This window comes from Cucurbita maxima, unplaced genomic scaffold, assembly GCF_002738345.1.
Source record: "Cucurbita maxima cultivar Rimu unplaced genomic scaffold, Cmax_1.0 Cma_Scf00003, whole genome shotgun sequence".
Taxonomy (NCBI): domain Eukaryota; kingdom Viridiplantae; phylum Streptophyta; class Magnoliopsida; order Cucurbitales; family Cucurbitaceae; genus Cucurbita; species Cucurbita maxima.
This window is the reverse complement of record NW_019272019.1, coordinates 333029-355800: the sequence shown is the minus strand read 5'-3', so window position 1 is coordinate 355800 and position 22772 is coordinate 333029. Positions and strand designations below refer to the sequence as shown.

The following is a 22772-nucleotide window of genomic DNA, read 5'->3' as shown; positions in this document are numbered from 1 at the left end:
TCATAATCCTTGAGTGCTCGATAGAAATGTACTGACCTAGGTCAACATATAAACCGCTCTAGCTCTAATGCCCTAATTAGCTTAGATCACTCATGCATACTTTATTAGGAAGATATTTCTATCAATCACATAAAGCACGAAAAACATAATCTACTCATTCATGCAGGGGCCATGCTAATCTTCTGTGTATCGTTCCAATTTTTACCCGTTTTAACCTATATTCGATTGCTCTTCCCTGATTTCGATGTGGACCATTTTATGATTTGAATTAGGTTATACTAGAGAAATTTTAGAAAATTTGAAGCTCCTAACACAAGAAAAAGCTTGCTCGACAAGGCATGCGTCATCCATATAAATAGTCATTCTCACTTTTCTAAAGTAATGCTTGTGTAAGAACATAATAGCATGGGAGTATATCTTTCCTTAGATGATAGAATATGCATGTTTAGGACTTTAGAAGGACTATTTGGATGAAAATATTTTATATGTTAAGAAAAACTAAGGAAATATCCATAGGATGAGAATTTATGATGCATACCGATTTTTATGCTTTCCATTGTGCTGGAATGGAGGATAAGATATTATGATATGTTTCCTGGGTGAGTAATGAGTGTTATTTCCCCACTGAGTTTGCTTGAATGTTTAGATTATGATTTCCTTACTGGTTGATAGGAACATATCCCTAATAGGCATGCATGAATGAGTAGATTATGTTTTTCGTGCTTTATGTGATTGATAGAAATATCTTCCTAACAAAGTATGCATGAGTGATCTAAGCTAATTAGGGCATTAGAGCTAGAGCGGTTTATATGTTGACCTAGGTCAGTACATTTCTATCGAGCACTCAAGGATTATGAGTAGCAATCATACGTCTAGACTTGAGTGCACCTACAGATTGAGTTAGCCCCCAAGGAGCTAACCCCAAGCATCATAAACAAATGCGAGATGAGGACTAAATCACCTAGATGCCCCTAAGGACCCAATAAGCCTCCATGACATTTGAGAATGATTAAGAAAGCTTAATCAATAGTATAAAAAATCGTCATCATATTAAGGAAATGTCATGAAACATCATATTCATCAATAATAAAAGTCATCATCAAGGGCATCAAACATTAATCACGTACTGAAACAGTGGTAGAGCTGCCTAAGTAACTAAATGTAAGCTCCCGTGTTCCTTGAAGTTAAGGACATTAAGGATCGATATTAGAGCCAGGTTTCGATCCTGGGACCTGTGGGTTATGGGCCCACCACGCTTCCGCTGCGCCACTCTGATTTATGAAAAAAATTGAACCATTTCTCAATTGGTGTGTGTCATTCTTCTGCAGGGGCCATGCTAATCTTCTCTGTATCGTTCCAATTTTTACCCGTTTTAACCTATATTCGATTGCTCTTCCCTGATTTCGATGTGGACCATTTTATGATTTGAATTAGGTTATACTAGAGAAATTTTAGAAAATTTGAAGCTCATAACACAAGAAAAAGCTTGCTCGACAAGGCATACGTCATCCATATAAATAGTCATTCTCGCTTTTCTCAAGTAATGCTTGTGTAAGAACATAATAACATGGGAGTATATCTTTCCTTAGGTGTTAGAATATGCATGTTTAGGACTCTAGAATGACTATTTGGATGAAAATATTTTATATGTTAAGAAAAATTAAGGAAATATCCCTAGGATGAGAATTTATGATGCATATCGATTTTTATGCTTTCCATTGTGCTGGAATGGAGGATAAGATATTATGATATGTTTCCTGGGTGAGTAATGAGTGTTATTTCCCCACTGAGTTTGCTTGAATGTTTAGATTATGATTTCCTTACTGGTTGATAGGAACATATCCCTAATAGGCATGCATGAATGAGTAGATTATGTTTTTCGTGCTTTATGTGATTGATAGAAATATCTTCCTAACAAAGTATGCATGAGTGATCTAAGCTAATTAGGGCATTAGAGCTAGAGCGGTTTATATGTTGACCTAGGTCAGTACATTTCTATCGAGCACTCAAGGATTATGAGTAGCAATCATACGTCTAGACTTGAGTGCACCTATTGATTGGGTTAGCTAACCCCAAGCATCATAAACAAATGCGAGATGAGGACTAAATCACCTAGATGCCCCTAAGGACCCAATAAGCCTCCATCACATTTAAGAATGATTAAGAAAGCTTAATCAATAGTATAAAAAATCATCATCATATTAAGGAAATGTCATGAAACATCATATTCATCAATAATAAAAGTCATAAAGGGCATCAAACATTAATCATGTACAGAAACAGTTAATAGGAGTATAGCTCAATAAAAAAAATAACTATTATTATTTAAAACATCAACCAAATGTAAAATCAATGACATGATTTAATACTTTCCTTAAATGAATGAACCAACTACATTTAAAATTAATGTAATGCGAAGATAATGAATCTCATTGATGCATCTAATTTTATGAAATATCTTAGAAAACAATGATAGCCCATTCTTCCAAAGCAATGCATTTATTATAATAAATAAATAAAATAGGAGATTTATTTTTATCCATCTCCTTTGACTTTGTAATCAATGAACAAAAAACTACCTCATTTAATGATTCTTTCAAGTGGGTTTGGTGTAACAGGATCTTCTTAAATGGAAAGGGTTAGAGGGTTTTGTTCTTAGTTCAATTGTTTGGGATGTTAATTCTTTTTAGCTCGAACAACTCAGGTTAAAAACGGTAACGATTTAGTAGCAGATATTATCTTTATGGGTTTCCTCTCAAGACTTTAAAACGTGCCTGTTAGTGAAAGGTTTTCACACCGTTGTAAAGGGTGTTTTGTTCTCCTCCCCAACCAATGTGGAATATCACAATCCACCCCCCTTCGGGCCCAGCGTTCTCGCTGGCACACCACCTCGTGTTTATCCCCCTTCGGGGAACTACCTTCTCGCTGGTTCATCGCCCGGTGTCTGACTCTATTACCAATAACGACGCAAGCTCACCATTAGTAGATATTGTCCTCTTTAGGATTTCCCTTACGAGCTTCCTCTCAAGGTTTTAAAATGCGTCTACTATGGGAAGATTTCCACACGCTTAAGGGTGTTTCGTTCTCCTCCCCCACCAATGTGGGACATCACAAAAACTGAAATCCACCCAACCCAACCATATAGTTTTGGGATCGTTCGATTTAAGTTTGAATTTTTTTAAAATCTTTTTGTTTCTAATAAAAATAAAATTTTAGTTCGTAAAATATTTATGCAGATGGAAGGCGTAAAAACCTAAATTTCGATGTAGGAGACCATGTGTTCCTAAAGATAGCACCCATGAGAGGGATGTTCAGATTTTGAAAAGAAAGGGAAGCTAATCCCCAAGTTATTCGATCCTTTTGAGATACTAAAAAGAATAGGACTAGTGGCTTGTAGACTCGCACTCCCCCATACACAATATATTTTATGTGTCTATGTTACGAAAGTATACGTCACCCCACTCACATTATAGCACATGATACACTTCCCTTGAGAAAGGATTTAACGTGTAAAGAAGAGTCGATCCAAAATTTCTCCAAATTTTATTTCTTTATGGATATGAACTTCAAGGTAACGAATTTTATAAAAAAAAATTGGATTAATTCGAAAAAAATAATATTAAAATTTTCCGAAAGTGATAAATTTCCTTATTTATAAAGTTTAAAAGAATCACCAAATTGTCATTGCCGACCAAAGTAGATCCTCCATAGTCCCTTATGCACATAATCCACATCCTCTTGAAATCTAGCCGTTGGATCTCCCTCTAACTTGGATATGAACTAGAACATTCACAGATCATCAAATCCAACGGCTAAAATTCATAACTAAATTTGACAAAGCTCTGATCGGCCCATGATTTTCTAGCAAAAAATCCAAAAGGGTCAACTACAAAATCATGGTGGTTCTAAATGTTTCAAAGGCGGTTGATCATTTCTCTTAAGTCATGAGCCATGTGCGTTCATTTGGAGCAAGAAGCAAGCAACATCGAGCCTTCAATCACGAGTTATAAGCTTTTTCATTTTTTAGGTTTTGAGTTCTCATGTTCCTTCCAAATTCGAGAGCTATAGTCCATCATTTCCCTCCAAATTTGTTTCTATTCTTTCTAAATAAGATTAACCACAATTTTGGTGAAGGAAAGAAGGGGCAAAATGCCTCAAATCTATTTCCCAAATTTAGGCCGCCATTGAAGTAATCCAGAGGAGGTTAAAAAAATTAAATTCGATTTTACACGCGAATTCGTCGCGTGAGACCTATCCCAATCAGTTTCTGCACCTCCAAGAAACATTTCCATAGAAGACCTGAAAGGGTAATAGCTAACGCAATATCTACCACTCAAGAGTGTGAATAGATATGAAAATATTATTACTCAACCAAAGAATACAGATTTAAGAATAAGAAATAGAATTGGGATCGAAGGTTCAATCTTCATTGATATTCAGAACGTTTAAATAGATACAAGATATCAACTAATACCTACACATGAGGAAAATATAAACTATTTAAATCGTGACAATCAAATAAAATATACTACTAATCAAATCTAAAGATAAAAATATTCATTGAATCTAAAATATATTCTATAACTAATATATTCTCAAAATATTAACGGATTATGAATATTTTGACTAATTCAAACTAACAATAAGTTTGCATTAAATTTTGACAGCCTCCCTTATTGCAAGCTTATTTTCTCAATAGCTCTTAGAGCCTTTACGAAAAACTTCAAACTTCACTTTTGCAAGTGTCTTAGTAAATATGTCCGCAACTTGCTCATTAGTCTGTATTTTCTACAATTCAACATCCTGCGTTAGCATTCTCTCAAACAAATGATAATGAGTAGTCACCCTTTCTTGAATAAGCCTCCTGATCAGCCACAAAAATCCTTGAGTAGCCATTCTAGCACCTACATATTCTGCTTCACAACATGACAAAGAAACGATGCTTTGCTCTTTACTGCACCATGAAATTGCAACAGAGCCTGCTATAAAACAAAAACCTCTTGTGGAGCATCTATCGTTCATGTCACCAGCCCAATTAGCATCCACAAAACCACTAGGATTTTTATCAGGTTCAGCACCCCGCCCCACGGGTCTAAAGTTATTGAAACTCGGCTTCCTCCAGCTCCTCTCTGTTTTGTCCTCAGCAGCCTGACCAATTCCATTGCCAAAGCTCTTTTTCCCAATGGCGTTGGATTTTTCAGTCTTCTCCCTTGACATTTCCATAATTTTCGACTCTAAATCCTTGTCTAGTTTTTTCCAATCATGTCCTTTCTCAGCTAGAACCTCTTCCCTCGGCCTCACCATTCCAAATGGGTTCGAACTCTTGGACCTTGCCATCGTCCCTGATATCTTCTACGACTTCACATCATTCACCGGCAGCGTACGTGGCTGCAGATTAAGCTTCAGTCGACTGCCACCACCGCCGCTGCCAGAATTACCTTCATCTTTCTTCCTCCTATTTTCATCAAAGACCCTTGACAAACCCCACTTCGAGTTAGATGAATCATCCCCATTCGAATACCTGTTACTCCTCTCATACGAACCATTCGAGCCATAATTCCTAAATCCACCACCAACATGACCGAAATTTAAACCTTTCTGGCATCTTCCCTTCCCTCCATAAAAATCAAAGTCATCCCTCCTTGAATTCCAATCTTTTGATTCCTCCAATTCTGGTGACAAAGAGTTGTAGGCTTCAACAACTTTGATTCCATCTGATTGAAGCTTTTCCGTCGACTTAGCGAGGTTACTTCGAGTTTGGTTGGATTTAGACGCCATGTTCAGCTGGACCTTGAGCCTTTGAACTTCATTTATGGCAGAGGCCAATGCAGCAGCATCCATTGCGTGCTGCTTTTGAACAGCTTCGAGTTTGGACTTCCATGCTCGATTGCGATCTTGAGAAAGTTTGTGCAGTTCTTGAACACGATCTTCCTCAGAAGCGGAGAGCTCAAACACCTGCTGTTGGGATTCTTCAAGCTTTTCAGACATATCTGATAGTTGTTTCTTTGCTTCTTCTGCTTTCTGTTGGGCTTGCTTTTTGTGTGATTCAGATGCACTTAGTTGATCACTTGTTTTCTTCAGTTTCTCCTAGAGTTGAGAAAGTCGTGATTCCAATTCAGCCACTTTGTTGGGCCCTTTACTCTTCTTTTGACAATGTGGACAAACATCTGATACAAGAGTTTTGTTTCCAGTTGCATGATTAGAACAACCAGAATCGAGAATCCATTCTTCATTGTAGTCTATAAAGGCATGAGCATCTGTAGAGATATTATCTTGATGTACAGCTGAAGTCACGTTTGTTGGCTGGTCAAGAACCTCAATGGTTAAGCAATATTCCCAAATTTGATAGGAAGAATTTTTACTTTCATGTACAACATTTGCTTCTAATTCCTGTATTGACTTGGCAATTTGGCTTAATATGGCCTGACTTTCCGCAACGATCACACACTACTTCCACCTAACAATCTCGTTTAAAATGGCCAGGTTTTCCACACTTGTAACAAGCTTTAAATGGCTTCTTTGACAACTCCTCACTCCTGAATTGATTTTCATTGCTTGAAGAAGGCTTTGAATGAAAATTTTGTCTTCTTTGATCTTTGACATACAACACGTCTTATGACTTTGGGGAAAACTCGTTGTTGTTAGTCATTTGCTTAATCAAAGCTTCCTGATTGGAAAGAAGATTCACCAGCTCAATTACTGTAGGCTGATTTGCCCACCCTTGTATTGAGGAAATAAATGGCATAAAATCTTTTCGTAATCCACGAATAAGATGACGCCGTAATCGAGCACCACTCACTGACTTCTTAGCATCTAATTTTGAAATTTCATAACACTTCTTCAACAGAAAAATTACCTTAAGTTACCATAGCTAGTTTATTCTCTAGAAATTGCAGTCAAGCGGTATTTTTCTTAGTGAACAACTTTTGAAGTGTTTCCCATACTTGCTTTGGTGACTTTTAATCAAGAACGTGATCAATATACTCCTTGCGAATCAAAGTTTGCAAGATAAATAAGGCTTTTCCGAATTTGATCTTCCATTGTCGACGTAATTCTGCATTCTGTGGAGTATCTGTTTTTCGCATTTGATCTTCCATTGTCAGCGTAATTCTATATTTTGTGGAGTATTTGCTGAAATTTCTGTGTTATCACCTTCCATTAAATCCCACAAATCTTCCCCCTGTAGATAAGCTTCCATTCATAACTTCCAATAACTAAAGTTATTGCAAACAAGCTTTTCCATAGCTATACCCATAGAAGCACTTCCCTCATTCATCTCGTTTAGTAATAATATCAAACCGTACCAACTTGACTCTGATACCAACTGACGCAATATCTACCACTCAAAAGGGTGAATAGATATGAAAATATTATTAGTCAATGAAAGAATAAGATTTAGGAATAAGAAATAGAATTCCAATCGAAAGTTCAACATTTATTAATTTTCACAACATTCAAATAAATACAAGATACCAACTAATACCTACAAATAAGGAAAATATAAACTATCTCAATCTTGACAATAAAATAAAATATACTACTAATCAAATCCAAAGAGAAAAATATTAACGGAATCTAAGATATATTCTATAACTAATATATTCTCAAAATATTAACTGAATATAAATATCTTGTATTCTCCAAATATTAACTTATTAGGATTATAAATATGAATATCTAGACTAATTCAAACTAACTTTCACTAAATTTTGACAATAACTCCAAGAGTGTTCCCAATTAGAGAAATATAATATCATGCAAGTTTTGGGGGCAAAACTCAAACTCTTATTTCTAGCCCATTTTATTTAAAATTGAGGTTTCGTTAGACTTAGGGAACTAAATAAAGCATATCTGATGAAGGAATTAAGGGGTAATTCGTTGAGATCAAGCTGCTTAGGAGGATGAACTCTACATTTTAGGTTCAGATGCAAACCGAAATTTGAATTCAATAGTAGCCACAGTTTTCATCTTAAATTAATTCATTTAGTTTGAGGGGAATATAAGGAAGAATTCTTGTGAAAAAAATTTTGGCCTTAATATGCAACAATAATCATACTCAATAAACCCTAAAATTGAGTATTCCACCAAGTTTGGAAACTGATAATTTAGGATACAGTCCAAGAAAAGGTGAGATATTGCCCCTATCTCTTTCTTGAGACTCAATCTTTTAAGTTTCATGAAAGAATTGAGGGGAGAAATGTAAGGACTCTAGATTTCTACTAACTTAAAGTCGCTACCGTATATATAATATAACTTCTTATGCGGAAATAATCAATTAAATCATCTCCATAAAACAACATTAAGGGCTTACATGTTTAAGAAAATGTCTTTAAAAGAATACAAAAGACATACAAACTTTACATGAAATATAGAAGTAGCATGTGGCTTGAGTATTTTATACTCAGTAAGTGACCCCACTATTGAAGCTAGAAAATGAAAAGACATACAAACATGAATGGGACCTATCATTTTAAGTCGTATCCCCTTAGGTGACTATCCTAATGGGATATACAAACATGAATGGGACCTGTCATTTTAAGTTTCCCTTAGGTGAATATTGTAATGGTGAATGGGAACATGAATGGGACCTGACATTTTATGTTTCCCTTAGGTGACTATCCTAATGGGATATACAAACATGAATGGAATGTGTCATTTTAAGTCATATTCCCTTGGGTGACTATCCTAATGGGATTGTTGGATGAGTAGTTAAAACATGCAACATGAATAAGACTATCATTTTAAGTCGTATTCAGAATTATTACACACCTTCTGGGTCCCTTCTAGTCGGACTAGCATTCTCTGGTGTTGTTGTCGGAAACTCGAAAGTAGTAACAACCATCTTAACATCATGTTAAACATAATTATCATATTCCCTTTCATAAGGTTCATCATAAGCTCCATGCTTGTAACATACAATAATTCATGAGGTCCAAAACAACCTCTCTTCCTATTTTCCTTCATACCATATGATTTTATATCATAACTTTCAAAATCATGTCTTGGGGTTGTGTATCATATTAAAGCCAAGTTTCAATCTTGGGACCGGTGGGTTATGGGCCCACAACGCTTCCGCTGCGCCACTCTCATTTATAAAAAAATTGGACAATTTTTCGATTTGTGTGTGTCATCCTTTCACAAGGACCATGCTAATCTTCTCTGTATCGTTCCAATTTTTACCCGTTTTAACCTATATTCGATTGTTTTTCCCTGATTTCGATGTGGACCTTATTATGATTTAAATTAGGTTATACTAGAAAATTTTAGAAAATTTAAAACTCCTAACAAAAGAAAAAGCTTGCTCGACAAGGCATACGTCATCCATATAAATAGTCATTCTCGCTTTTCTCAAGTAATGCTTGTGTAAGAACATAATAGCATGGGAGAATATCTTTCCTTAGGTGTTAGAATATGCATGTTTTGGACTCTAGAAAGTCTATTTGGATAAAAATATTTTATATGTTAAGAAAAATTAAGGAAATATCCCTAGGATGAGAATTTATGATGCATACCGATTTTTATGCTTTCCATTGTGCTGGAATGGAGGATAAGATATTATGATATGTGTCCTGGGTGACTAATGAGTGTTATTTCCCCATTGAGTTTGCTTGAATGTTTAGATTATGATTTCCTAACTGGTTGATAGGAACATATCCCTAATAGGCATGCATGAATGAGTAGATTATGTTTTTTGTGCTTTAGGTGATTGATAGAAATATCTTCCTAACAAAGTATGCATGAGTGATCTAAGCTAATTAGGGCATTAGAGCTAGAGCGGTTTATATGTTGACCTAGGTCAGTACATTTCTATCGAGCACTAAAGGATTATGAGTAGCAATCATACGTCAAGACTTGAGTGCACCGTTGACCTAGGTCAGTACATTTCTATCGAGCACTCTAGGATTATGAGTAGCAATCATACGTCTAGACTTGAGTGCACATAGAGATTGAGTTAGCCCCCAAGGTGCTAACCCCAAGCATCATAAACAAATGCGAGATGAGGACTAAATCACCTAGATGCCCCTAAGGACCCAATAAGCCTCCATCACATTTAAGAATGATTAAGAAAGCTTAATCAATAGTATAAAAAATCATCATCATATTTAGGAAATGTCACGAAACATCAATAATAAAAGTCATCATCAAGGGCATCAAACATTAATCACGTACAAAAACAATGGTAGAGCTGCCCTAAGTAACTAAATGTAAGCTACCGTTCCTTAAAGTTAATTAAGGACATTAAGGATTGATATCAGAGCCAAGTTTCGATCGTGGGACCTGTGGGTTATGGGCCCACCACGCTTCCGCTGCGCCACTCTAATTTATAAAAAATATAGAACCATTTTTCAATTGGTGTGTGTCATCCTTCTGCAGGGGCCATGCTAATCACCTCTGTATCGTTCCAATTTTTACATGTTTTGACCTATATTCGATTGTTCTTCTCCGATTTCGTTGTTAACCTCATTATGATTTGAATTAGGTTATACTAGAGAAATTTTATAAAACTTGAAGCTCCTAACACAAGGAAAAGCTAGCTCAGCAAGGCATGCGTCATCCATATAAATAATCATTCTTACTCTTCTAAAGTAATTCTTGCTCAAGGACATACTAGCATGCGAGCATATCTTGCCTTAAATGGTAGATTATGCATATTTAGGACTCTAAAAGGGCTATTTTGATGAAAATGCTATATATGTTAAGGAAAATTAACGAACTGCCCCTAGGATGAGATTTTATGATGCATATCGATTTTCATGCTTTCCGTTGTGCTAGAATTTAGGATAAGATAGTATAATATGTGGTATGCGTGACTAATGGGTGTTATTTCCCCATTGAGTTTGTTTGAATGTTTAGATTTTTATTTCCTTGTTGGTTGATATGAATATCTGCCTATTAAGCATGCATTAATGAGTAGATTATGTGTTTTCGTGCTTTAGGTGATTGATAGAAATATCTCCCTAACAAAGTATTCATGAGTGGAACAAGCTAAGATTATGGCACTAGAGCTAGAGCGGTTTACATGTTGACCTAGGCCAGTACATTTCTAATAGATCGAGCACTCTAGGATTATGAGTATCAATCATATGTCTAGAATTGGGTGCACCCAGAGATTGAACTAGCCCCGAGGAGCTAACCCCAAGCATCCTAAAAAATTCAAGATGAGGAATAAATCACCTAGATGCCCCTAAGGACCTAATAACCCTCCAAGACATCTAATAATGATTAAGAAAGCTTTACAATAGTATGAAAAATATCATCGGAACCCCAAAGTTACTTGAGCTATTATTGAGTGTAGGGTCGAGTCAAGGCTGATGTTGCAATCATGTAAATTGATCTTGAAGAAGGACTTGAGATTACATGGGTAGTTAGCTCGAGATGAGAACTTCTATTGAGTGTACAAATGGGTAAGGAAGAAGTTACGATTTCGTAAACTAGCCTTGGAAAAGATTTGGGGTTACACAGGTAGATGGCTTAGGGTGAGTGCTCCAATCAAGTGTAGGAATGGGATAAAGACTAAGACCGCAATTCTATAAACCGATCATGAAAACGGACTTGGGACTACACATGTAGTTGACTCATGATGAGTGCCCCTAGTGAATGTGAACACGGCGTCAAGCCTCCTGAATAGGGTCGTACCGGCGTAAATTTATAATTGAGGGTGGAACGTAAAACTCTCAAAGTGTGTTGTATGTTGTATGTCACGAGCACAATTTTCTTCTCTGCTATGTGTTCTATATGGATGCGTAGAGAAAGATACTATACACGTCTTTAAAGCAACCTAATGAAAGTACAAAAAAAAAAAAAAAAAGTGAAAATTAAAATTGAAAAATTCCCTATACTAACCTATGATCTAGGAATTTAAATACAACTATTCTATGCATGTGTTATAGTCTTTACTTGAGGGTCGAGCTGTACAGGGGTGCCTTGCCTTTACCTAAAATGGAAGTAGCACATGGCTTGAGTATTTTAAGAAATACTGAGTAGGTGACCCCTATTTGAGTTGAATGCAATCACGTATAATTTCATGAGTGGGACCTATCATAACTGTTTATTTTCATACAGTGGCTATTCTAACCGGGCAATTTGGATGTGTACTTAATTTTCCTACACACGGTCTACAGGTGCGCGTATGGACCCACCAGTAGGTTCAAACACCTCTTGGACCGATTTCTGATCGGGCGAATCTGACCATTTTCGAGCTTATCTTTGACACTCATGTCACGTTGATCTCTCGAATCTTGTGTAAGCCTCGACTTAACTTGAATGCATACTCTTGGTGTGTTGGATGATGGACCACCCTCTTCGGTTGCATCATGATACTTCTCAATCTTGGCTCTCCCATGGTCGGATGGGCGCCACTTGAGGGTCGCCCGTTGACTGTCTTGCGTGTGGGGGTCACAACTTATTTTCTCTGAGTGTGGTTGTGAACTCTTACCCATTTAACTTAGTCATCATCCTCGATAACTTTCTCGCCTCAGAATCGTATCATTGATTGTGACACCAATCAACAACTACCTATGACTTTGCCTTTTTATGCTAAATAAATAAATTACCTATTCTTGCACCCTCCTCAAGTTAGAATAGTAATTACTGTTCATTGCTTCTATTGGCTAGAACACTAGACTATCTACTCATATAGGTTCCTTAGGCTAGAAAAGTGTAAGACCATGGTTCCCCACTACGCATAACGAGAGCTACCTTCATAGTGTATCTTCTATGAGTCTTAGAGTCCCTTATGGGTGATAACTAATTCCTATGTACCAAGTAAACCCTAACCCATGTTGATTAATTTATGAACAAGGGTTATGCCCAAACGTTCCTATAAGGTACCTAATCATCCCAAAAAGTTTGTGTGACTCAATAGCTAGGTTTTAAGATCAACTTATCGAAAGACAATAGCTCATGATCTAAAATGGTCATAGCTCATGATCTAGGCCACACAACTATCGCCCAAATACTAATTGGGGACATATGAGCAAGATACTCAACCTACTCAAGTAAAGAAAAATAAATCAATAAAGTATGCTTAAGTACTCGTGGGATAATAAAACTACTTGTATTCACAGTTCATGCAGCAAGTACTGTACAAAACTACTTGCCAAAGGTTCTAATCGAATCCTACAAGTATTTTTTTAAAACTTTCTCGAATTCTTACTTACTAATTTGGTTGTATTTGGGTTCTCTATTCACGACTTTCCCAAGGCGGAAACTCCTTCAAACTTCTTGAGTAAGTGGACAATAGTGCCTATTTGCAAGAAAAATAATTTTTTTTTTTGAGAAATGGTCTAAAAGTATTTGAACCAATTCAAAAATGTGAGCAAAGGGTTGTCTATATAGTGGTTTACTTGTTTGGTCGTGTTCGTGATCGCTTTTTGCTACATTTGTAAGTTATTTTCTCCTTAATTTTCTTGGGTAGGTACCAAATTGAGTTTATTTTCTCCAACATCAAATCAAAACTTAATGAGAACGTGGTATAAAAATGGTTAAACTAATCTATTTATTACTTAGTAGGTAAAAATCATGTTTTTTCTCTTGATCAGTAAGCGTCTACTCGATTTCTTCATGAATGGTGTAGTTCTACACAACATGAATTGTATAGGACTGATTTCAATTCATTTGTCTTATTAACGAGCTAGATATAAGAGGTTAAAATAAGGTACCTGAGAATGAACTTGCCTAGATTTTCAACTTCAATTTGTTCTTTGATTAGGGTCATACATTGCTTATTTTATTTCACAACTTCTTCACTGGTTTGTTCCTTAACTTGCCCTAAAGCTATTTTTTTCACTTCTTCACTAATTTGTTCCTTAACTTGCCCTAAAGATAATGAAATAAGATCAATGTTATGACTCGAATGACGGAGAACGAATTTCGTGGTTTAAGTTGTGGATTTCAAAACTTACAAATTCATCGTTGGCCTTTGGGTTCTTCACCAAAGTTGCGCCTCTCCTTACCACAAAGTTTAACAAATTTGTTTTAAATGACGAAATTCATTGTGGAGGAGTAATTTTTCAATGTTTAGAAACTTAGGCCCAAACTTGCCTAAAGAAATGAAGGTCTTCCTCTGCTTATTATTCTTTGAGCTTTTCATGAAAAAATTCTTATTTGAGCTCAAGATACTTTTGGGATAGATTTTACCTTCTAATTCTTTTGAATAAAAAACAACCAAATTCAAAACTTCTTACGGAAGGGCTTGAATGACAAAACTCTATCCTCCTATTAAGCTCTTTCCTCAATAGTCTAAAGAGACCAAAAGTAGCCTTTGAAATTTTCTATAAAGGAAGATTTTTGAAGAAAATCGAGAAGGCTTACCCAAAAATTTTCCTTGAATTACTCTTGATTCTTTGCCTAATTTTATAAATGGAAAAAGTAGTGATGTAGGTTAATAACATAACGAGCCTATGCATCATGCATACAAAATTCTTAACAGATCTTTCATACTTAACATAGCTTACACAACATGGTGTATGGAGGTTTATACATAAAATATTATCAGCATCATACTATTCTATAACAAGAAATAATCACATTATACCACACCTTATAAATATGGTATAACACAACATAGGGACACGAGGCACGTGTAATCGTACAACGTACAATTCGCTCAACCAAGCCAAAAGTCGAGCCACTTAACTGAGTAGCTTAAGTCGAAGTTGCTAATTTAACTATGGAGCAAGTCCAAATCTATCCTTTGAAATCCAAGTCAACTTATGAGAATTCACGACACCGAATTAGAACACGTTCAGCGTTTTAATTTACCTAATGCCCACAATTAAACCTATAATTTATCTTAGAATTCTTTAAATTGGGCAAAAAGTGGCCATACTCATCTCAATTTCTTTTAGAAATACTAAAATGGGCTTCAAGAGGATTAAAAAAAAAAACAAAAAGGGAAGGTCTAAAAAACATTGGAACGAAGTGGTAGAGTCGAGCTATGCAATCGCTGAGGAGGAGAGCAGGTCACAACATTAGGTCGTGTCAAGCGTGCAGGTTCAAACACGGTTTAGGAGGTCTTATAAAACAGGTCCCCTATGCATCTAAACTCACCTGAAAATAAAATCTAAACTCAAGGCTATTGATGAGATTTTAGATTTTAGAAAACATGAAACAATAGTTACCTTTTTTGTTTTTTCAATTATAAATAGGTTCAATTATTGATTAAAATTTCTAAAATAGTTTAATAATGTTTTCAATTTTAAATATCTTCTATACATATCATATTTATTTAAAAACATGAGTGAACATATATAAATGTATTTAAATCCCCACAATTATAAACTATATTTTAACCCTAATAATAATGGTTCTAATTTAGAAGGACTAAAATAAAATACTTGAAAACCTACTAAAAATTACTAAAAATATATATATATGTGGAAAGGGTGAGAGGGTTTTGTTCTTAGTTCAATTGTTTGGGATGTTAATTCATTTTAACTCGAACAACTCAGGTTAAAAACGATAACGACCCAGTAGCAGATATTACTTTTATGGGTTTCCCCTCAAGACTTTAAAACGTGTCTGTTAGTGAAAGGTTTTCACACCATTGTAAAGGGTGTTTTGTTCTCCTCCCCAACCTATGTGGAACATCACAATCCACCCCCCCCCTTCGGGCCCAGCGTCCTCGCTGGCACACCACCTCGTGTTTATCCCCCTTTGGGGAACAACCTCCTCGCTGGTTCATCGCCCGGTGTCTGGCTTTATTACCAGTAACGACGCAAGCTCACCACTAGTAGATATTGTCTTCTTTGGGATTTCCCTACGAGCTTCCTCTCAAGGTTTTAAAACGCGTCTACTATGGGAAGGTTTCCACACGCTTAAGGGTGTTTTGTTGTCCTCCCCATCCAATGTGGGACATCACAAAAACTGAAATCCACCCAACCCAACCATATAGTTTTGGGTTCGTTTGATTTAAGTTTGATTTTTTTTTTAAATCTTTTTATTTCTAATAAAAATAAAATTTTAGTTCATAAAATATTTATGCAGATGGAAGGCGTAAAAACCTAAATTTGGATGTAGGACACCATGTGTTCCTAAAGATAGCACCCATGAGAGGGATGTTCAGATTTTGAAAAGAAAGGGAAGCTAAGCCCCAAGTTCTTCCATCCTTTTGAGATACTAAAAAGAATAGGACTAGTGGCTTGTAGACTCGCACTCCCCCGTACACAATATATTTTATGTGTCTATGTTACGAAAGTATACGTCACCCCACTCACATGATAGCACATGATACACTTCCCTCGAGAAAGGATTTAACGTGTAAAGAAGACTCGATCCAAAATTTCTCCAAATTTTCTTTCTTTATGGATATGAACTTCAAGATACTCAACAAGATGACTAACAAGAGGTAACCAATTTTATAAAAAAAATTTGGATTAATTCGAAAAAAATAATATTAAAATTTTCAGAAAGTGACCTTATTTATAAAGTTTAAAAGAATCACCAAATTGTCAAATTAGATCCTCCATGATACCCTTATGCACCTGATCCACAGTCTCTTGAAATCTAGTCGTTGGATCTCCCTCAAAATTGGATATGATCTAGAACATTCACAGATCATCAAATCCAACGGCTAAAATTCATAACTAAATTTGACAAAGCTTTGATCGGCACAGGATTTTCTAGCGAAAAATCCAAAAGGATTAACTACAAAATCATGGTGGTTCTAAACGTTTCAAAGGCGGTGGATCATTTCTCTTAAGTCATGAGCCATGTGAGTTCATTTGGAGCAAGAAGCAAGCAACATCGAGCCTTCAATAACGAGTTATAAGCTTTTTCATTTTTTAGGTTTTGAGTTCTCATGTTCCTTCCAAATTTGAGAGCTATAGTCAATCATTTCTCTCCAAACTTGTTTCTATTCTTTCTAAATAAGATTAACCACAATTTTGGTGAAGGAAAGCAGGGGCAAAATGCCCCAAATCTATTTCCCAAATTTGGGCCGCCATTGAAGTAATCCAGAGGGGCTTAAAAAATTCAATTCGATTTTACACGCGAATTCGTCGCGTGAGGCTTATCCCAATCGGTTTCTGCACCTCCAAGAAACATTTCCATAGAAGACCTGAAAGGGTAATAGCTAACGCAATATCTACCACTCAAGAGTGTGAATACTCAGCGAATGAATACAGATTTAAGAATAAGAAATAGAATTAGGATCGAAGGTCAATCTTCATTGAAATTCACAAGTTTAAATAGATACAAGATACCAACTAATATCTAAAACAAGTAAAATATAAACTATTTAAATCTTGACAATAAAATAAAATACAGTACTAATCAAATCTAAAGAAAAAAATATTCATTGACTAATTCAAACTAACAATAAGTTTGCATTAAATTTTGACAGCCTCCCTTAGTGTAAACTTATTTTCTCAATAGCTTTGAGAGCCTTTACGAAAAACTTCAAACTTTACTTTGGCAAGTGCCTTAGTAAATATGTCCGCAACTTGCTTATTAGTCTGTATTTTCTGCAATTTAACATCTTGCGTTAGCATTCTCTCAAACAAAATGATAATGAGTAGTCACCATTTCTTGAATAAGCCTCGTGATGAGCCACAAAAATCCTTAAGTAGTCATTGTAGTAGCTACATATTCGGCTTCACAACTTGACAAAGCAACGATGCTTTGCTTTTTACTGTACCATGAAATTGCAACAGAGCCTGCTGTAAAACAAAAACCTCTTGTGGAGCATCTGTCGTTCATGTCAACAGCCCAATTAGCATCCACAAAACCATTAGGATTTTTATCAGGTTGAGCACCCCACCCCACTGGTCCAGAGTTATTGAAACTCGGCTTCCTCCAGCTTCTCTCTATTTTGTCCTCAGCAGCCTGACCAATTACATTGCCAAAGCTCTTTTTCCCAATGGCGTTGGATTTTTCAGTCTTCTCCCTTGACACTTCCATAATTTTCGATTCTAACTCCTTGTCAAGTTTTTTTCAATCATGTCCTTTCTCAGCTAGAACCTCTTCCCTTGGCCTCACCATTCCAAATGGGTTTGAATTCTTGAACCTCGCGGTCGTCCTTGATATCTTCGACAACTTCACATCATTCACCGGCAGCGTACGTGGCTCCAGATTAAGCTTCGGTCGACTGCCACCACCGCCGCTGCTATAATTACCTTCATCTTTCTTCCTCCTATTTTCATCAAAGACCCTTGACAAACCCCACTTCGAGTTAGATGAATCATCCCCGTTCAAATACCTGTTACTCCTCTCATACGAATCATTCGAGCCATAATTCCTAAATCCACCACCAACACGACTGGAATTTAAATCTTTCTGGCATCTTCCTTCCCTCCATAAAAATCAAAGTCATCCCTCCCTGAATTCCGATCTTTTGATTCCTCCAATTTTGGTGACAAAGAGTTGTAGGCTTCAAAAGTTTTGATTCCATCTGATTGAAGCTTTTCCATAGACTTAGTGAGGTTACTTCGGGTTTGGTTGGATTTAGACACCATGTTCAGCTGGACCTTGAGCCTCTGAACTTCATGAATGGGAATTCGAGTTTTGACTTCCATGCTCGATTGCAATCTTGAGAAAGTTTGTGCAGTTCTTGAACACGATCTTCCTTAGAAGCAGAGAGCTCAAACACCTGCTGTTGGGATTCTTCAAGCTTTTCAGACATATCTGATAGTTGTTTCTTTGCTTCTTCTACTTTCTGTTGGGCTTGCTTTTTGTGTGATTCAGATGCACTTAGTTGATCACTTGTTTTCTTCCGTTCCTCCTAGAGTTGAGAAAGTCGTGATTCCAATTTAGCCACTTTGTTGGGCCCTTTACTCTTCTTTTGACAATGTGGACAAACATCTGATAGAAGAGTTTTGTTTCCACTTGCATGATGAGAACAACCAGAATCGAGAATCCATTCTTCATTGTAGTCTATAAAGGCATGAGCATCTGTAGAGACATCATCTTGATGTACAGCTGAAGTCACGTTTGTTGGCTGGTCAAGAACCTCAATGGTTAAGCAATATTCCCAAATTGGATCGGAAGAATTTTTACTTTCATGTACAACATTTGCTTCTAATTCCTGCATTTTGACTTGGTAATTTGGCTTAATATGGCCTGGCTTTCTGCAATGATCACTCACTACTTTCACCTGACAATCTCGTTTAAAATGGCCAGGTTTTCCACACCTGTAATTCCTCACTCCTAAATTGATTCTCATTGCTTGATAAGGCTTTGAATGAAAATTCTGTCTCCTTTGATCCTTGACATACAACACATCTTATGACTTTGGGGAAAACTCGTTGCTGTTAGTCATTTGCTTAATCAAAGCTTCCTGATTGGAAAGAAGATTCACCAGTTCAATTACTGTAGGCTGATTTTCCCACACTTGTATTGAGGAAATAAAGGGCGTAAAATCTTTTCGTAATCCACGAATAAGATAATGCCGTAATCGAGCATCGTAATCCACGAATAAGATAATGCCGTAATCGAGAATCACTCACTGACGCCTTAGCATCTAATTTTGAAATTTCAGAATACAGATTTTTTACTTTAAAAAAATATTCTTCAATAGAAAAATTACCTTGAGTTACCATAGCTAGTTCATTCTCTACAAATTGCAGTCGAGCGGTATTTTTCTTAGTAAACAACTTTTGAAGTGTTTCCCATACTTGCTTGGGTGACTTTAAATCACGAACATGATCAATATACTCCTTGCTAATAAAAGTTCGCAAGGTAAATAAGGTTTTTCCGCATTTGATCTTCCATTGTCGGTGTAATTCTACATTCTATGAAGTATCTATTTTTCGCATTTGATCTTCCATTGTCAGCGTAATTCTACATTTTGTGGAGTATTTGCTGGAATTTCTGTGTCATCACCTTTCATTAAATCCCACAAATCTTCCCCGGTAGATAAGCTTCCATACATAACTTCCAATAACTAAAGTTATTGCAAACAAGCTTTTCCATAGCTATACCCATAGAAAATCTTCCCCCATTCATCTCGTTTAGTAATAATATCAAACCGTACCAACTTGGCTCTGATACCAAACGCAATATCTACCACTCAAAAGGGTGAATAGATATGAAAATATTATTAGTCAATGAAATAATACAGATTTAGGAATAAGAAATAGAATTCGAATCGAAGGTTAAATGTTCATTGATATTCACAACGTTTAAATAAATACAAGATACCCACTAATACCTACAAATAAGAAAAATATAAACTATCTAAATCTTGACAATAAAATAAAATTTACTACTAATCAAATCCAAAGAGGAAAATATTAACTGAATCTAAGATATATTCTATAACTAATATATTATCCAAATATTAACTGAATATGAATATCTTGTATTAACTAAATCTCAGATATATTCTATAACTAATGTATTCTCCAAATATTAACTGATTATGATTATGAATATGAATATCTTGACTAATTCAAACCAACTTTCACTAAATTTTGACAATAGCTCCAAGAGTGTTCCCAATTAGAGAAATATAATATCATGCAAGTTTTTGGGGGCAAAACTGTAACTCTTATTTCTAGCCCATTTTATTTAAAATTGAGGTTTTCGTTAGACTTAGGGAACTAAATAAAGCATATCTCATGAAGGAATTGAGGGGTAATTCGTCTGGGATCAAGCTGCCTAGGAGGATCAAACTTTACATTTTAGGTTCAAATGCAAACCGAAAGTTTGAATCCAATAGTAGCCACAAGGATATCAAAATAGTAATAAATGGAAAGATACCTATGATAATAAGGCAAATATTAGATATTTTCCTTATAATAAAATATCAAATATAATATATATGGTAAACTATAATTTATTACTAAATATCCTTAACACCCCACCGCAAGCTAAGCGTCGGATTTAAACGAACGTGAAGCTTGAATCTGAAAAATTCAAAGAGGTTGAGAAACACTTTTCATGAAGATGCTAACAACCCGGTTCTTGGCCATAAAAAATTGCAGAGGGATCGCCACTCAGCGGCGATGCTGTCTTGGCTTCGGCGAGAATATGTCTAACCCATGAAGAGGGATTGGCGACGATGCTGCCTTGGCTCTGGTGAGAATATTTCTAACCCTAAGAAGTAGAAGGGGAAACCTAGAGCAAGGGACAAAGACAATGTTGAAGCCGAAAGAGTCGCCACATTGGGCGAAGCAGCCAATTTTGGCGAGAAGGGCGACGGCAACTTGGTTGGCGAAAAAGCCAGTGCGACACCCAGATTCCAAAGATAAATCTCTAATGGAAATTTATATAAACTTACCACTAATGGAAGCTTTGAAGCAAATGCCACATTATGTGAAATTCTTGAACGATGTGCTCACTAATAAGAGGAAGTAAGAAGAATTCAAGGTGATAGCACTAAATGGAAAGTGTAGTGCAATTCGAAAAAATAAAATCCCACTAAAGGAAAAAGACTCGGGCCCATTCGTTATTTTTGTATCCATTGGAGGAAAAAAGTTAGGTCGAACATTATGTGACTTGGGGGCAAACATCAACTTAATACCTCTATCCATTCATAAGAAGTTAAGGAATAGTGAGGCTAGACTAACTACAGTCACCATCCACTTAGTCAATAGATCCATCACTTATCCCTAAGCAAAGATTGAAGACATTTTAATTCAAGTGAATAAATTCATATATCCAACAAATTTTATTGTTCTAGACTATGAAGCGGATCGTGATGTACCAATTATCTTAGGAAGACCATTTTTGAAAACAACGAGAACATTAGTAGATGTCCACAATGGAACTATAATTTTGAGAATGAATGATCAACAAATAGAATTCTATGTCAATGACACTCTGAAATGTCCAGCAAAGGGAGGAGAATGCTCAGCAATTTATAAATTGACAGAAAATCCAACAAATAGTTGGAAACAACAAGAACAAGACAACAACTGGAATAATTGCATTAAATAACAAGCAGAATGGTAAGAACTCATAAGAGTTTTTGAATCACTGGAATCGGAGGAAAAAAAAATATATCAATGAAGCCAGCTTTTGAGAACACAACCTTGAACTACATATTAGAAGCATAACTATTTGATATATGAAGGATAAACTTCACGAAATTATTCGCACCCAAGAGAGTTTCAAAGGGGCATCACTTCTTTATTAATGGATAATTGAAAAAAATGAAAGGAGAAAAAGGGAGGGGTCACGATTTGCAAAATATATATATATATATATATATATATTTGATTAGAATATTTTACCTATACATTGTTTTCAAGTTTATAGTGACTCCCAATTAAAAATGACATCCAAAGATTTTGTGACGACCCTAGATTTTCTACTAACCTAAAGTTGCTATCATCATCTCTTATCCAAAAATAAACATTGAAAGAATGATCGTAAAACATTGTCATGGACGTACGTGTTGAAAACATCTTTAAAGCAACATAATGAAAGTAATAAAAAAAAAAAAAAAAAAATTAAAATTGAAAAATTCCCTATACTAACCTATGATCTAGGAATTTAAATACAACTATTCTATGCATGTGTTATAGTCTTTACTTGAGGGTCGAGCTGTACAGGGGTGCCTTGCCTTTACCTAAAATGGAAGTAGCACATGGCTTGAGTATTTTAAGAAATACTGAGTAGGTGACCCCTATTTGAGTTTAATGCAATCACGTATAGTTTCATGAGTGGGACCTATCATGACTGTTTATTTTCATACAGTGGCTATTCTAACCGGGCAATTTGGATGTGTACTTAATTTCCCTACACACGGTCTATAGGTGCGCGTATGGACCCACCAGTCGGTTCACACACCTCTTGGACCGATTTCTGATCGGGCGAACCTGACCCTC

General features: G+C 35.9%; 6 non-coding genes across 6 annotated transcripts; all 6 read right to left on the bottom strand.

The window, feature by feature from the left end:
- Nucleotides 1–123: 123 nt before the first annotated feature.
- On the bottom strand, nt 124–225 carry LOC111477402. The gene has a single exon (XR_002717318.1). It is a non-coding gene; the product is annotated as a U6 spliceosomal RNA (small nuclear RNA).
- Nucleotides 226–1204: 979 nt separating this feature from the next.
- On the bottom strand, nt 1205–1276 carry TRNAM-CAU. The gene has a single exon. It is a non-coding gene; the product is annotated as a tRNA-Met (tRNA).
- Nucleotides 1277–1282: 6 nt separating this feature from the next.
- On the bottom strand, nt 1283–1387 carry LOC111477361. Its single transcript, XR_002717280.1, has one exon. It is a non-coding gene; the product is annotated as a U6 spliceosomal RNA (small nuclear RNA).
- A 7708-nt stretch (nt 1388–9095) lies between these two features.
- Nucleotides 9096–9200, bottom strand: LOC111477349. The gene has a single exon (XR_002717269.1). It is a non-coding gene; the product is annotated as a U6 spliceosomal RNA (small nuclear RNA).
- Nucleotides 9201–10250: 1050 nt separating this feature from the next.
- On the bottom strand, nt 10251–10322 carry TRNAM-CAU. The gene has a single exon. It is a non-coding gene; the product is annotated as a tRNA-Met (tRNA).
- Nucleotides 10323–10327: 5 nt separating this feature from the next.
- On the bottom strand, nt 10328–10434 carry LOC111477374. Its single transcript, XR_002717292.1, has one exon. It is a non-coding gene; the product is annotated as a U6 spliceosomal RNA (small nuclear RNA).
- Nucleotides 10435–22772: the final 12338 nt, after the last annotated feature.